Here is a 13226-nt window from a genome sequence, read left to right as displayed (position 1 = left end):
GCATACTGTGATAATTGCTATGAAAAAGTATTACGAGGAAATATTCTTTCAGTAAAAGTGTATTTAATGCCTACTATGTAAGGAGAAGGTAATCAGTTAGGGAGTAGTCCTGGAAGGACTTTATATTTAATCTGAGGTATTTATATTAAGTCTAAGAACTGAAGGATGAGCCCAAGTTAAGCAGAAAAGATGGGCACTGTTTCCTAAACTGTGGGATATATAAACCGTTTGGGGTGACCGAAAGGATGTAAGGATGCACGTATATATAGGACATTAAGTAACACTGAAAGGCAGAGTGAGAAAGTCTTGTTTCAAACTAAAGAGAAAGTGTGTTTGCGACTGGTATGTATTTAACATTTTTCTAACATTTGCTTATCTCCCTTTTTAGCAGAGCAAAGGCTTCCAAATCTCATCAAAAGGTAACAACATATACAGTTAAATAACATTGTTTTAGGGTTTGTGTATATGTGTGTTTGTAGAAATTCTTCCACTTCTACCAAGCAGTACTTGATTTCCCTTTAAGCAGTGGTGTAAATTTTACTTTGTAAATTTAAGTAAAAACTGAGTAGTGGTGTAAATTTTACTTTGTAAATTTAAGTAAAAACTGAGTCCATTTAAAGAAAAAATTTTGAAAAATTATTTACTTACATAACAACAGGTGGTATGTAGATATGGCAACAATGATGACAATGTTCTACAAATAACTGGTGTAGGGGAACATTTACCTGGGAGTATGAGAACCTGTAGAGTTTGGATCCTAGAATATTTAGGTTGGAAGATGCCTTAGAAATAGATTCAAATCTTTTCTTGTACAGAAATGGAGAAAGACCCAAAGTGAGATGGTTTGCCTAAAGCCACAGAAAGGGTTGATGGCTGAGGAAGAAGAATTACTCAAGCTTTCCTAATTCCCTTCTCTCTTTCTGCTCCCCAAACTACTTGCCCAAGTCAGGTTGTTTCAGGACCACTGAACCTTCCAGGTAGCCCTTAAAATCCTTGCTTCTCCCTGTCTGGGTGTTGTTGGACTGGGCAGAATAAAGCTAAGACTGTGATAAAGCCCGTGATCAAATTCTACCAGGAACATGCCCACAGTCAAAATGAATTAGAGTTATTTATCTTGTTTGTTAAGGGAGAATGCATTAAGAGAAACCATGAGGTATCTTGGTAAGAGGGAGTTGGGAAGAACTTATTGTAGGATTGGGGTCTGTGCTGGGTACCTCTAAGAGGGGTTTAAGGAAGTAGGGAACAGTCTTGAATTGGACACAGTCAAGAAGCAGGGACAATTCTGTTAACAGGTATCTTAATTTTTATCCAGAAGGTAGGAGAATTAAAGCAGCGCCAGAGTTGTCACTGAAAAAGAACCAGGACCCACTCATGTTAGTCAGAAGAGGAGGATATTGAGTCATATTTTGGTTCCTGAGTGGCTTTGTCTATGCCTTGTTCCAAATACAGAGTGGCCTTGTTTGATATTTGTTTATATTCTGTGAGCACTTGTTTATGTTCAGTGAGGAACAATGGGTCTAGCCAGCGGTTGAAGGGTTTTTCACTTTCTGACCTGCAAGCATTAGTCCTCCCAAATGTGGGACCCTGCCCTTCTCTCAGTGTTTCTGACCCTAAGTGGTTAAGTGTGCCTTGTCTAGGTGGCAGAGGTGGGGGAGAGCGGATCTTTGAGATCCTCTGCTCCAATTTCCCACCTCCTCCTGTAAGAATCCCTCAGCAACATCTGTTCTGGGAGCATGGGGTGGGGGGGGCGGCCAGGGGTGGGGCGGGGGGCAGAGCTCACTGTCACACAGAGCAGCCCCGCCCATATTCATACAGTCAAAACTAGGTTGTTTTCCCCCCTGGAGGGAAGGAAAAGTTTCCCCCCCACCTCTTAGGTTTAGTGATTGGGCCAGCTAGGCTTGGAGGCTTTTATACCATTCTGACAAAGAGCGATACAATTTAAATTTGTAGAGAAGTGATAAGACAAAGGAAAGGGGTTTATGGCTTTTAGGTGGCAGACTGTAGGAAGGTAAATATATGGGAGAAACTAATGGAAGACAAGAGTTGTTTTAGGAAGGTTTGTTTTGTAGATTCCTCTCACCGATGAGAGTCTATCTAGAGTTGTCTCCTGTGATTAAATTTTGCCCCTCCTGGTAGAGAGGAGATGGGGGAACACCGTCACAAAGGGAAATTTATAGAGGGAGGGCAGAGACCTTTTCTGTGTCTACTTCTCAGGTGTCTTCAGCTGGAGGTAATCCTTATGCCAAAGTGGCATATTTGGGGGTGGAATGATCTGATCACTTACACTCCTATATATTGTTTCAAAAGGTAACCCATGTACTTGATTTTTTTTTTAGGTTAATGTGTTAATTTTTATTACAGTTTTATTGAGGTATAATTGACATATAAAATTTTAAGATATTTTAAGTATACATCGTGATGATTTGATGTCTATATATTGAGAAAGGATTCCTCCGATCTGGTTAATTAACGGATATTTCAACTCACACATTTATCTTTTTGTTGTTGTTGCTGTTCAGAACATTTAAGCTCTGTCCTCGTAGCAATTTTCAATTACACAATACAGTGTGATAAACTATAGTCACCATGTTTTCATTAGATACTCAGACTTTTTCTTCTTATAGCTGAAAGTGTGTATGCATTAACCAACCACTCCCTAATTCGTTCATCCTCCAGCCCACATCTGACTCTGTTTCTATGAGTTTGACCTTTTTTTTTTTTTTTAGATGCCACATATAAATGATACCATTCATTATTTGTCTTTCTTTGTCTGGCTTATTTCACTTAGCATAGTATCCTCAAGGTCCATCCAAGTTGTTGAAAGTGGCAAGATTTCCTTCTTTCTTATAGCTGAACAGTATTTCATTATATGTATGTATGCCACATCTTCTTTATCCATTCATCCCTTCAGAGAAACTTAGGTTGTTTTCATAATTTGGCTATTGTGAATAATGCTGCAATGAACTTGGGAATGAAGATATATCTTCAATACCCTATTCTTATTTCCTTAGGATATGTATCCATAGTGGGGTTGCTGGAACATATGATAGCTTTATTTCCTTTTCTCCACCTCCTTGCCAGCACTTGTTATCACTTGTCTGCATGATAGCCGCTCTGAAAGGTGAGGTGATATCTCATCTTGGTTTTGATTTGTGTTCTCCTGATGATTAGTGATGTTGAGCACTTTTTAATGTAACTGTTAATTATTTTTTTGTCTACTTTGGAAAACTGTTCAGTTTCTCTGCCCATTTTAAACTGGATTCTCTATTTCTTTTTCAACATCTTTATTGGAGTATAATTGCTTTATAATGTTGTGTTACTTTCTGCTATATAACAAAGTGAATCAGCTGTATGCATACGTATATCCCCATATCCCCTCCCTCTTGCGTCTCCCACCCTCCATATCCCACCCCTCTAGGTGGTCGCAAAGCACCGAGCTGATCTCCCTGCGCTATGCTACTGCTTCCCACTAGCTATCTATTTTACATTTGGTAGTGTATATATGTCAGTGCCACTGTCTCACTTCGTCCCAGCTTCCCCTTCCCCTTCCCTGTGTCCTCAAGTCCATTTAGAGGTTATCTTTTAAAATTTAATTTTCTATTTGTAGCTGGTATATAGAAATATAATTGATTTTGTATATTGACTTAGTATTCAGCAAACTTGCAAAACTTATATTGACTTTAATAATGTATATATAGAATTTTTGTAATTTCTATATAAACAATCATGTCATCTATAAACAATAAGTTATTCTTTTTTTCTAATACTTAAACATTTCATTTTTCTTGTCTCATTGCAATTACTAGAACTTGATTTTTTTTAAATACTGCATAAAAGAATGTCGACTGAGAAAAAAATACACAACCTAAAAGTTGAGAGTTATGTTTTATTTGGCAGACATTCTTACGACTTAAAGCCCAGGAGACAGCATCTCAGATAAAGGCTGAGAAAACTGTTCCAAAGAGGAAAGGGGGAAGCCAGGACAGATAGGAGTTTTTGCAACACCACCAAGGTAGTCGGAACAAAAGGCTACTCTTAGTAAAAGAAAACTAGATGTCTCAAGTGAAGGAATTTAGCACTTTCTATGTATGGCAAGATGCCAGAGTTTGGGCTCACTGAAATCATTCCTTTGATATGCACCTCAGCTATCTGGGTGCATATCCTGTGTTTTCTCATCCTGAGATTCCTCAAGCTGCACCGCTGGGAGTGGCTGCAGTCTGATGACTACTAGATAGCAGGCGTTCTTTGTTTCCTTCCTGAGTTCCCTCAGGGTTCACTGTCACATGGGAGGCTGTAATGTAGTAGCTAGATCCTTTGTTTACTGATATGGCAGGCAGTATTTTATTTCTCAAGTACATACAGTGAAAATGTATTAGCTTACTCCCCCCGCCCCCCGCCATCTCCCAAATCTCCTTCCAGAGTTCTTGTATGCATATGCCAGCTGTGTATGTATTACCTACCACTCCCCGTCTACCTGCTGTAGCGTTCCAACCGCATGGTGTTGTACATTCTTTATATCACATCACTTATTCATTCATTCAAGAAATATTTACCAAGCTCTTACTATGTGCCAGGCACTGTTCCCAGTGATAAGAGAACAGCAGGGAACAGCGAAATGCTTGCCCTTAAGAGAGTTTATGCTGTAGTGAAAATGTTGGAGCAGGCAGGTAGCTAGGTATGAGCAGAGAAATAGGGGCAGGGGCCAGGTGGGAGGAAGTCAGGCATCTTGTAAACAGCAGGAGTCCATAGTCAGACAGAGAAAAGCAGGAACCTCCAGACTAACAGGAAACCACACATTTCGGGTGATAAGTGTCCTGGAAGCAGACAAAGAAAGGTGAGGAAAGGCAGGAATCTCCTGCATCCGAATGTAACCTGTTGCTCATTACACTCTCATTACAATAAAATTAGCCTTATTAAATTAGCAGATTAGAAGTACCCATCATGCACCAACGCCATGACACCTCTGATCTAAACTAAATAAGGACAAAAATCCCTTCTCCCCTCGGGAAGATGGAGTTGGGATGAAAATCAGGGAATAGGACCCCCAAACTCCTCTTCCCCCAGTGACTGTTTCGCCCCTTCATTTGTATGCCCTTCATAACCAGCTTGCCAGAGAAGCTCAGGGCAGCAGCTCCTCACCTGTCTGCCCACTCCCTCTGAGAGTGGATTTTTTTTTTTTTTTTTTTTTTGCCGTACACAGACAGGCCTCTCACTGCTGTGGCCTCTCCCGTTGCGGAGCACAGGCTCCGGACGCGCAGGCTCAGCGGCCATGGCTCACGGGCCCAGCCGCTCCGCGGCACGTGCGATCCTCCCGGACCTGGGCACGAACCCGTGTCCCCTGCATCGGCAGGCTGACTCTCAACCACTGCACCACCAGGGAAGCCCCTAAGAGTGGATTCCTGCTTAAATAAATTCTCGCTTTACTTTCTTAACCTCCCTGCTTTGTCTCCAAATTCTTTCACAACGAGGCAAGAACCTTAAACTCACTGCGAACAAAAAGAGACAGGCAACAAATAAATGTATAAAATTCCATCAGATACTGACAAGAGCTGCGAAGAAAAATAAACTAGGAGAAGAGAAGACAGAGTTGGTGGGGTTTGCTATTTTAAATAGGCAGGGCAGGTCTTTTTGAAGACCTGACATTTGAGCAGAGATGTGAAGGAAGTGAGGAAGTCATGGGGATATCTGGAGGAAGAGTGGTCCCAATGTGGAACAGCAAGAGGAAAGGCCCTGAGATAGAAGTATGCTTAACTTAAAACCCACAAAGCCAGGGTGGCTGGAGCATGGACAAGAAGGAAAATGGTGAGAGATGGGATTGGACAGCTATCCAGGGAGGTAGTTCACTTGGAGGCGGATGGGGTCTGTTGATCATGGTAACTCTAGATTTTGTTCAGCACACTTAAAGGTTTTGATCAGGGGAAGGATGTGATCATGTTCACATTTTTTTTTTTTTTTTTTTTTGCGGTACGCGGGCCTCTCACTGTTGTGGCCTCTCCCGTTGCGGAGCACAGGCTCCGGATGCGCAGGCTCAGCGGCCATGGCTCACGGGCCCAGCCGCTCCGCGGCACGTGGGATCTTCCCGGACCGGGGCACGAACCCGTGTCCCCTGCATCGGCAGGCGGACTCTCAACCACTGCGCCACCGGGGAAACCCCATGTTCACATTTTTAAAGGATCGTTTTGGTTGCTGGGTGGAGAAGAGACTGGGGCAGGGTTGGAAGTTAGAGTAGAAGCAAAGACAGGGCTAGTTAGGAGACTATCACTGTGTGAAGTGAAAAATGTTGCCTGCCATATGTCGACTGAAAAAAAATGCACAACATGAGAGTTGTGAGTTAAGTTTTATTTGGGGCAAAATGAGGACTATAGCCCGGGAGACAGCATTTCAGATAGCTCTGAGAAACGGCTCCAGAGGTAGGGGGGGAAGGTCACTGTGTATGTGATTTTGGTGAAGGGGGAGTACATGCAATCAAGCACACATTTTTGCAGAAGGTTGCTGCTAGTCACGAGAAGCAGACATCACCATGAAAGATTTTAGTGCTTTTCTAGATAAGAGGAAATGTAAGAATTGGGCTCATAAAATCTTCTCTTAAAATATATATAACCATCTGGGGCTTCCCTGGTGGCGCAGTGGTTGAGAGTCCGCCTGCTGATACAGGGGACACGGGTTCGTGCCCCAGTCCAGGAAGATCCCGCGTGCCGCGGAGCGGCTGGGTCCGTGAGCCATGGCCGTTGAGTCTGCGCGTCCACAGCCTGTGCTCTGCAACGGGAGAGGCCACAACAGTGAGAGGCCCGCGTACCGCAAAAAAAAAAAAAAAAAAAAATCTAACCATTTGAAGACCTGTTCTGCCAGTTTTTCCTAGAGCACAGAGTGCCTCCTTCCTGATCTCCACCCTGAACTCCTTTCACTGGGTGTTGAAGGTCAGCAGCTGCAGCAACTCATAATTTAATCCTTGTAGAGGCAAGTGGCAAGTGCCAATTTGTAGGTGACACATAACAGTAAACAAAGGATGCTGCAGCCATCAAACCTCTACAGACACTCCAGATAGCAACCTCAGCCACTGCAGTCACCCCCAGCTGTGCACCCTGGGGGATTCAGGATGGAGAAAAGCAGGATACTGGCCCTAGATAGTTAAGGTGCATATCAAAGGAATGATTTCAGTGAGCCCAGACTCTTGCATCTTCCCATACACAGAAAAGTGCTAAATTCAACTTGAGATATGTTTTTAATTAACACTAATCTTTGTTGCAAAAACTCAAATATATTCTAATTCCTCCCTCGTTTCTTTGGAGCAGTCTCTCAGAGCTGTCTGAGAGGCTGTGTCCAGCCAAATAAAACATAATTCTCAACTTTTAGGTTGTGCTTTTTATTTTTTTATTATTTTTCAGTCAACAGCTATATGCATAGCTTGAAGCTAGGTCTATATGGAATCTGTATCTGTATCTACCTCAGTCCCTGTTAATTCTTTCTCTGGTAATCCATTTTACAGATGTACCATAATTAATCTGTTACTGATGGACGTTTAGACTGGTCTCAGCCCTTTTGCTGTTACAAACAATGGAGCAATGAATATTCTTTATGCTCATGTTCCAAGATTATCTGCAGGATTATTCCAGGAAGTATAACTGCTAGTCACGAGTTAAAGTACATTATTTCTCATATTGAAATTAAATCTGGTGATCGAATTCTCACCATGAGCCCAAAGAAACAAAGTTTTTTTTTTGTTTCTTGTTCTAGTTTTTTTTAAAAAATTCTTTGTCCCACCACCGTTCTGGAAATTAAAGAGGGAGAGGCATGTGCCACCCTTCCCACATCAATTTTCACGTCTTTAAATATTCCCAGTCTAGCAAGCTTCCGCCTGCGGCTCCGTCATCTCCCGGAATACTCTCCATCTCAGCTGACAGAGAAACTGAGGCACAGGCAGGATATGAAGCCCAAGTTCTCCCCCGGCCTGGCTGTCCCCCTTTCCCCCAAAGCTTCCTTCCTTCTCCCGTCCCTGCGGGCCAAATTTGAGCCTGCCAACCCCTACCCGGGTCCCCCTCCGCTCCGGACCCGGACTTCCGCCAGCTTTCCCCTCCTCCGCCCGCTTTTCCCTCCTCCGCCCGCTTTTCCCTCCTCCGCCCGCTAGGGGGCTGCGGAAGGGGCCGCGAGGCCTTCTAGTCCCTTCCGAGCCGCCGTAGCGCGAGCCGCGGGAGTTCGGCAGCTCCGGTCGCCAAGGCAACGGGCTTCGCTGCGCTCGGCAGGCGCCAGGCAGCCCGGGGGAGGCGCTGCGGGCCAGCGGCCCGGGCTCGGCTGGCGGCGGGACGGCAGGTGAGCAGGGGCAGGGCGGGCAGTCGCGGTCCTAACGCGCGGTTCCTGGCGTCGACTCGTCTCAGCGGGCGAGGGGCTGGGCCGCTGGGGACTCCCGGGAAGGAGACGGGGCCTGACCTTTATCCGCTCCCCCCACCCTTGGCGCCAGGGCTGCGCCCCCTCTTGCCCTTTACCCGTCCAGCGCTTTGGTCTGTTTATTATATTTGGGGGCCATTGGCGTGATTCGAAAGTTTTTTTTTTAAAGCTCTTCTTATTTGGGGTCGAGGAATAACTCAGAATTGCAGAAAATGTGCGTCTGTGCGACTCTTCTGGGGCCAGAGAGGATTAAGTTCTTTGTCCATCAGTTTTCCCATCTGCAGAATGGGGATAATGATAGCACCTATCTTAGAAGCTTATTACAAAGCAAATAATATATTTCAAATCCTTGCAGGTAAGCCTTGGGAGCTTTCGTTGTTACTACTACTACTACAAGGAGGTCCATCATTGAGCATGTGTTGTGTATCAGGGCCTGGGCTAATTGCCAGGGGTAAAAAAGTGAATGATACATCTTGTCCTCAGGGAACTCCACAGATTTAAGGTATAAATAGGAACTCATTGTGGTTCCAGCTATGATTTTGGACATACAGGGGACTGTGAATGCACAGAGAAGGCAGTTACCCCAGATTTCCGGAGATGAGGTTGGGGAGGATGGTCAAAGAGAGTTTCCAAAAGAAGATGATTTCCAAAATGAGACATGAAGGCTGCCTCTGTATTGGCCGGAAGATGAAGCTGGTGGAGTGCATAGTCTTCTAGGCAGAGAGAACGGCCAGTGCAAGGTCTTGGGGAGAGAGTGCAGGCTTCTTGGGCATCTGCAGGGATTTCATAGCCTGTTTAGAGACAGATTCCGGGAAGTGGAAGTGATCTGGCTCGGTGTGTTTGAGAGATAAGCAGGTGCTCTTCTTATAGAAGAAAGACTTTACTTGTATCTCCTCCTGAGTTTGGACTTTGTCATGGGGGTTAGTGGGGAGCACCAGAGGATTTAAATCAGGCAGTGAGTGTGTGTTGCGTGATCAGAGGTATGGTTTTCAAAAGATCAGGATTTTTTTTGTTGTTCTTTCTTGGTCTCATCACTTCTCCAGTCTGTTTTTCACATTGCAGCTCTTCATTTATGGGGATTCAAAAAAATATTAACTGAGCACCTGTTATGTGCCAGGCACTGTGTAAGTAGTAAGGAATCAGGTTCCTGCCCTCATGGCATGTATTCCAGACATTAAAGGTACATTCATGGAGACAAAAGCAGTCCAGTACAACTGGAACTGAATCAGTATTGGAAGAGACCCATCCAGAGAGTTTTTTCTTTTTTCTTTTGAAGGCCCAGGTCATTCAGGGCCACTGTCTTGTACACTCTAGGCAGAACCATTCACTTAGAACTACACCAAGAAGAAATGGCCAGAGAAGTGGGAGGAGAACTAGGAGAGTGTAGTAAAGCCCAAGGAAGAGGTCCACTTTGCTGGATGCTGCTGAGATTTCAAGTGAAAGAAGTTAAACGGTAAAATGTGCCTTTTGCAGAAGTAAATATAGAGGTCACTGAAGACCCAGTTGAGCAGATTTGGTGAAATGATGGGGGTGGAATCTATAATATCGGCAGGTTCCAAAGGTTCAATGTAATATGTCAGTGGGATGAGGAGAGAGTGGGATGTGAGAAAGTAAAGGCAAAGTGTAGGCAGCTCCAAGAAGTTGGCTGTGAAGAGAAGCGAGAAGGCTGGAGAGCAATTGGGGAATCAGGTGAAGTCGTTTTAAGCAGGAGAGAGACACAAGCAGATTTAAATGCCGATGGCAAACAGCCAGTAGTGAGGGAGAGAAAATACAGGAGATGAAGGTGAAAATCAATGGCACAACTTTCCAGCGAATGTGAGAGTGGATGCGATCCACAGCACAGATCCTTTACAAAGAGTCTGATGACGGCTTTTTTGTTTTGTTTAGTTTTGGAGACGTGGGAAGCAAGGTAATTGCTGAAAAGGAGCACACCTGTGTAATGCAACCAGAAGAAATAAGTAAAAGATGTACGCATGGAGAGAAAGTTCTATTTTCTTTCTCAACAGATAGGAGACATTTATTGAACTAACATTGTGTTAAGCACTCTCCATGCAGTCTCAGTTGAAAACGTGATCTTTACATCAACCCTGGGAGATAGCCTCTAGTGTAATTCCTAGCTGATGGATGAGGAAATGCAGGTAAAAAATGCTTAGCCAAGGTCAGACAGGATTTGAATCCAGGCCGGCCTGAGCCAGAGCTTTTGCTCTTAATCGCTACCTAAATGATACGATTGTCTGCCTCTGATATGATTATCTGCTGAGAAAATTCAAGAGAATTGAGTTAAAAATAAGCAAGCTACAAGAGAGACAAAAAGCAATAGTAAGAAGATGGAATTGTAGGTGAAATGACAATAGCAACATGAAAAATAAATACCTAGGAATAAACTTTAAAATAAATGTGCCTAGCTAGTCAGATAGAATAAGAGTTGGCTGGAGGTTTGGAGGTATGGGTCAGGATGGGTGCTTGTGTGAAGAGGAGGTATTTTTGCCTTGGGAAAATCAGGGTATGGATACCAGAAAAAAAGGCATGTAAAAAAACCAGATGTCTGTTATGGACATGAGAAAATATGCAAACTTGTTGACTGTGATGTTTTTATAATATTGAAAAACTGAAAGCCGACTGGTTAAATCATGATGCAGTTATATGATGGGTACTATCAGCTGTTAAAAAAGGAGGCGGGAGCCATATATATGAGAAAGATGTTTACATCATATGGTTAGGTGTGAAAAACAGATGACAGTATGTTTCTATTTTTGTTTTTTTTAAGTGTATACATACATATTTATAGGAAAAATGTCTAGAAAGATGAGTTGTTTAAAACAATTTTTTATTTTTAATTGTGTGAAATACCCATAAACTTATCATAACCGTTTTTAAGTGTTAAGGATATTCACAGTGTTGTGCAGTCAACCTCCAGAACTTTTTCATCTTGTGGAACTGAAACTTTATACCCATTAAAACAACTCCACGGGGGCTTCCCTGGTGGCGCAGTGGTTGAGAGTCCGCCTGCCGATGCACGGGACATGGGTTCATGCCCAGGTCCGGGAAGATCCCGCATGCCGCGGAGCGGCTGGGCCCGTGAGCCATGGCCGCTGAGCCTGCGCGTCCGGAGCCTGTGCTTCGCAACGGGAGAGGCCACAACAGTGAGAGGCCTGTGTACCGCAAAAAAAAAAACAAACAAAAAAACAACTCCACGTTTCCCCCTCCCCCTAGCTCCTGGCAACCGCCATTCTACTTTCTGTTTCTATGGATTTGGCCACTCTGGATACTTCATATAAGTGGAATCATACAATATTTGTCTTTTTGCGATTGGCTTTTTTCACTTAACATCATGTCCTCAAGGTTTGTGTATGTTGTAGCATGTGTCAGAATTTCCTTCCTTTTTAAGGCTAAATAATATTCCGTGTGTGGATATACACATTTTGTACCTACATTGTATTTATGAACACATTTTGTTTATCCATTCCATAGATGGACATTTGGGTTGCTTTCCCCTTTTGGCTGTTTTGAATAATGCTGCTACAAACATGAATGTGCCAGAAAGATAAGTTCTTTATGTCTGTTTCCTGAGATCATGGGGAGACTTTTATTCCTTTCCTTATTGCCTTATTTTTCTTTTTTATGAGCATGAATGGCTTTCATAATTGGAAAAAGCAATAAGGATATATCCTATTTAGGGAGATGGGGGAGTAAAGGTTAAAAAAAAAGGGCCTGGTCTAGGGCAGTGGCAGCAGGAATGGAATGGAGTGGGCAGATTTGAGAGACATTTCAGGAGAATCAACAGGACTTGACAACTAAGAGGTAAGGGAGAGAGGAGTGGAGGATGAAGCCTTGGGGGCCTGTGGGGAGAAGGGGCTTAGACTAGGGGAGGAGGGGGGAAATAAGGCTGGAGAGCCACCTGAGCCTTTTTGTTCAGGAGTTTGGACTCTTTCCTGAAAGCAGAGGGAAACCATTGAAAGGAAGGGAAATGACTTAATCAGATTCGCATTATAGAAAGATCACCCTGGCTCCTGCCAACCCATTCTGCAAGCTGAAGCCAGATAGTGACAGATTTCCCTTTGTGTTACTTAGACTTGAACCTTTGTTAATTTCCTTTTATTTGAGATGAAGCATTAATGCTGGAAGATGCAAATCTATTCTTCTCAAAGCACCTGGAATATTTTAAACAAAGTCCTATTTAGATTACCTTGATTCCTAATTGCATTCAGTTGTATCTTAACACAGTCTCCTGAAAATTACTTTCTACCTTTAGCAGGGGAAATATAATTGGGAAAGTAAACAAGAAATATAAACAGCTCAAGTTAGAGACTTCCAAATTTTTTTTTAAAGATTTTATTTATTTATTTTTGGCTGTGTTGGGTCTTCGTTGCTGTGCAGCCTTTCTCTAGTTGCGGTGAGCAGGGGCTAGTCTTCATTGCAGTGCGAGGGCTTCTCATTGCAATGGCTTCTCTTGTTGCAGAGCACAGGCTCTAGGCGCACAAGCTTCAGTAGTGTGGCACGCGGCTTCAGTACTTGTGGCTCACGGGCTCTAGAGCACAGGCTCAGTAGTTGTGGCGCCCAGGCTTAGTTGCTCCGCGGCATGTGGGATCTTCCCGGACCAGGGCTCGAACCCATGTCTCCTGCATTGGTAGGTGGATTCTTAAGCACTGTGCCACCAGGGAAGCTGCAAGACCTGCAATTGATGGCAATATCTTTGACACTCTCCTTTGGGGAGAAAGGGGCCAGTGAAGTAAACAGTGTCTTATTAAAGGATTACTACAAAACAAAAATTGTTGAGAGTTCAAATGGATTCAGCTTATTACCTGTTTCTATTCCCACAAACCTGTAATGTGTCTCTGCTTCCA

General features: G+C 43.6%; 1 protein-coding gene across 4 annotated transcripts in view; it reads left to right on the top strand.

Annotated features, from left to right (window-relative positions):
* The first annotated feature begins 8186 nt into the window (after positions 1-8186).
* The window catches only part of PKIG (cAMP-dependent protein kinase inhibitor gamma), a 100306-nt gene continuing 95266 nt past the window's right edge, over positions 8187-13226 (top strand). For 2 of the 4 annotated variants that reach the window (XM_032604438.1, XM_032604434.1), the window contains exon 1: positions 8187-8307. The gene's annotated coding sequence lies outside the window, so the exon portion shown is untranslated. The remainder of the gene's footprint in view (positions 8308-13226) is intronic. The other 2 variants (XM_032604440.1, XM_032604437.1) reach the window with 2 other exon arrangements.

The sequence above is a fragment of the Phocoena sinus genome, chromosome 15 (assembly GCF_008692025.1).
Source record: "Phocoena sinus isolate mPhoSin1 chromosome 15, mPhoSin1.pri, whole genome shotgun sequence".
Classification (NCBI taxonomy): domain Eukaryota; kingdom Metazoa; phylum Chordata; class Mammalia; order Artiodactyla; family Phocoenidae; genus Phocoena; species Phocoena sinus.
Note: the sequence above shows the minus strand (reverse complement) of the source record. Positions and strands in the feature narration are given on the sequence as shown.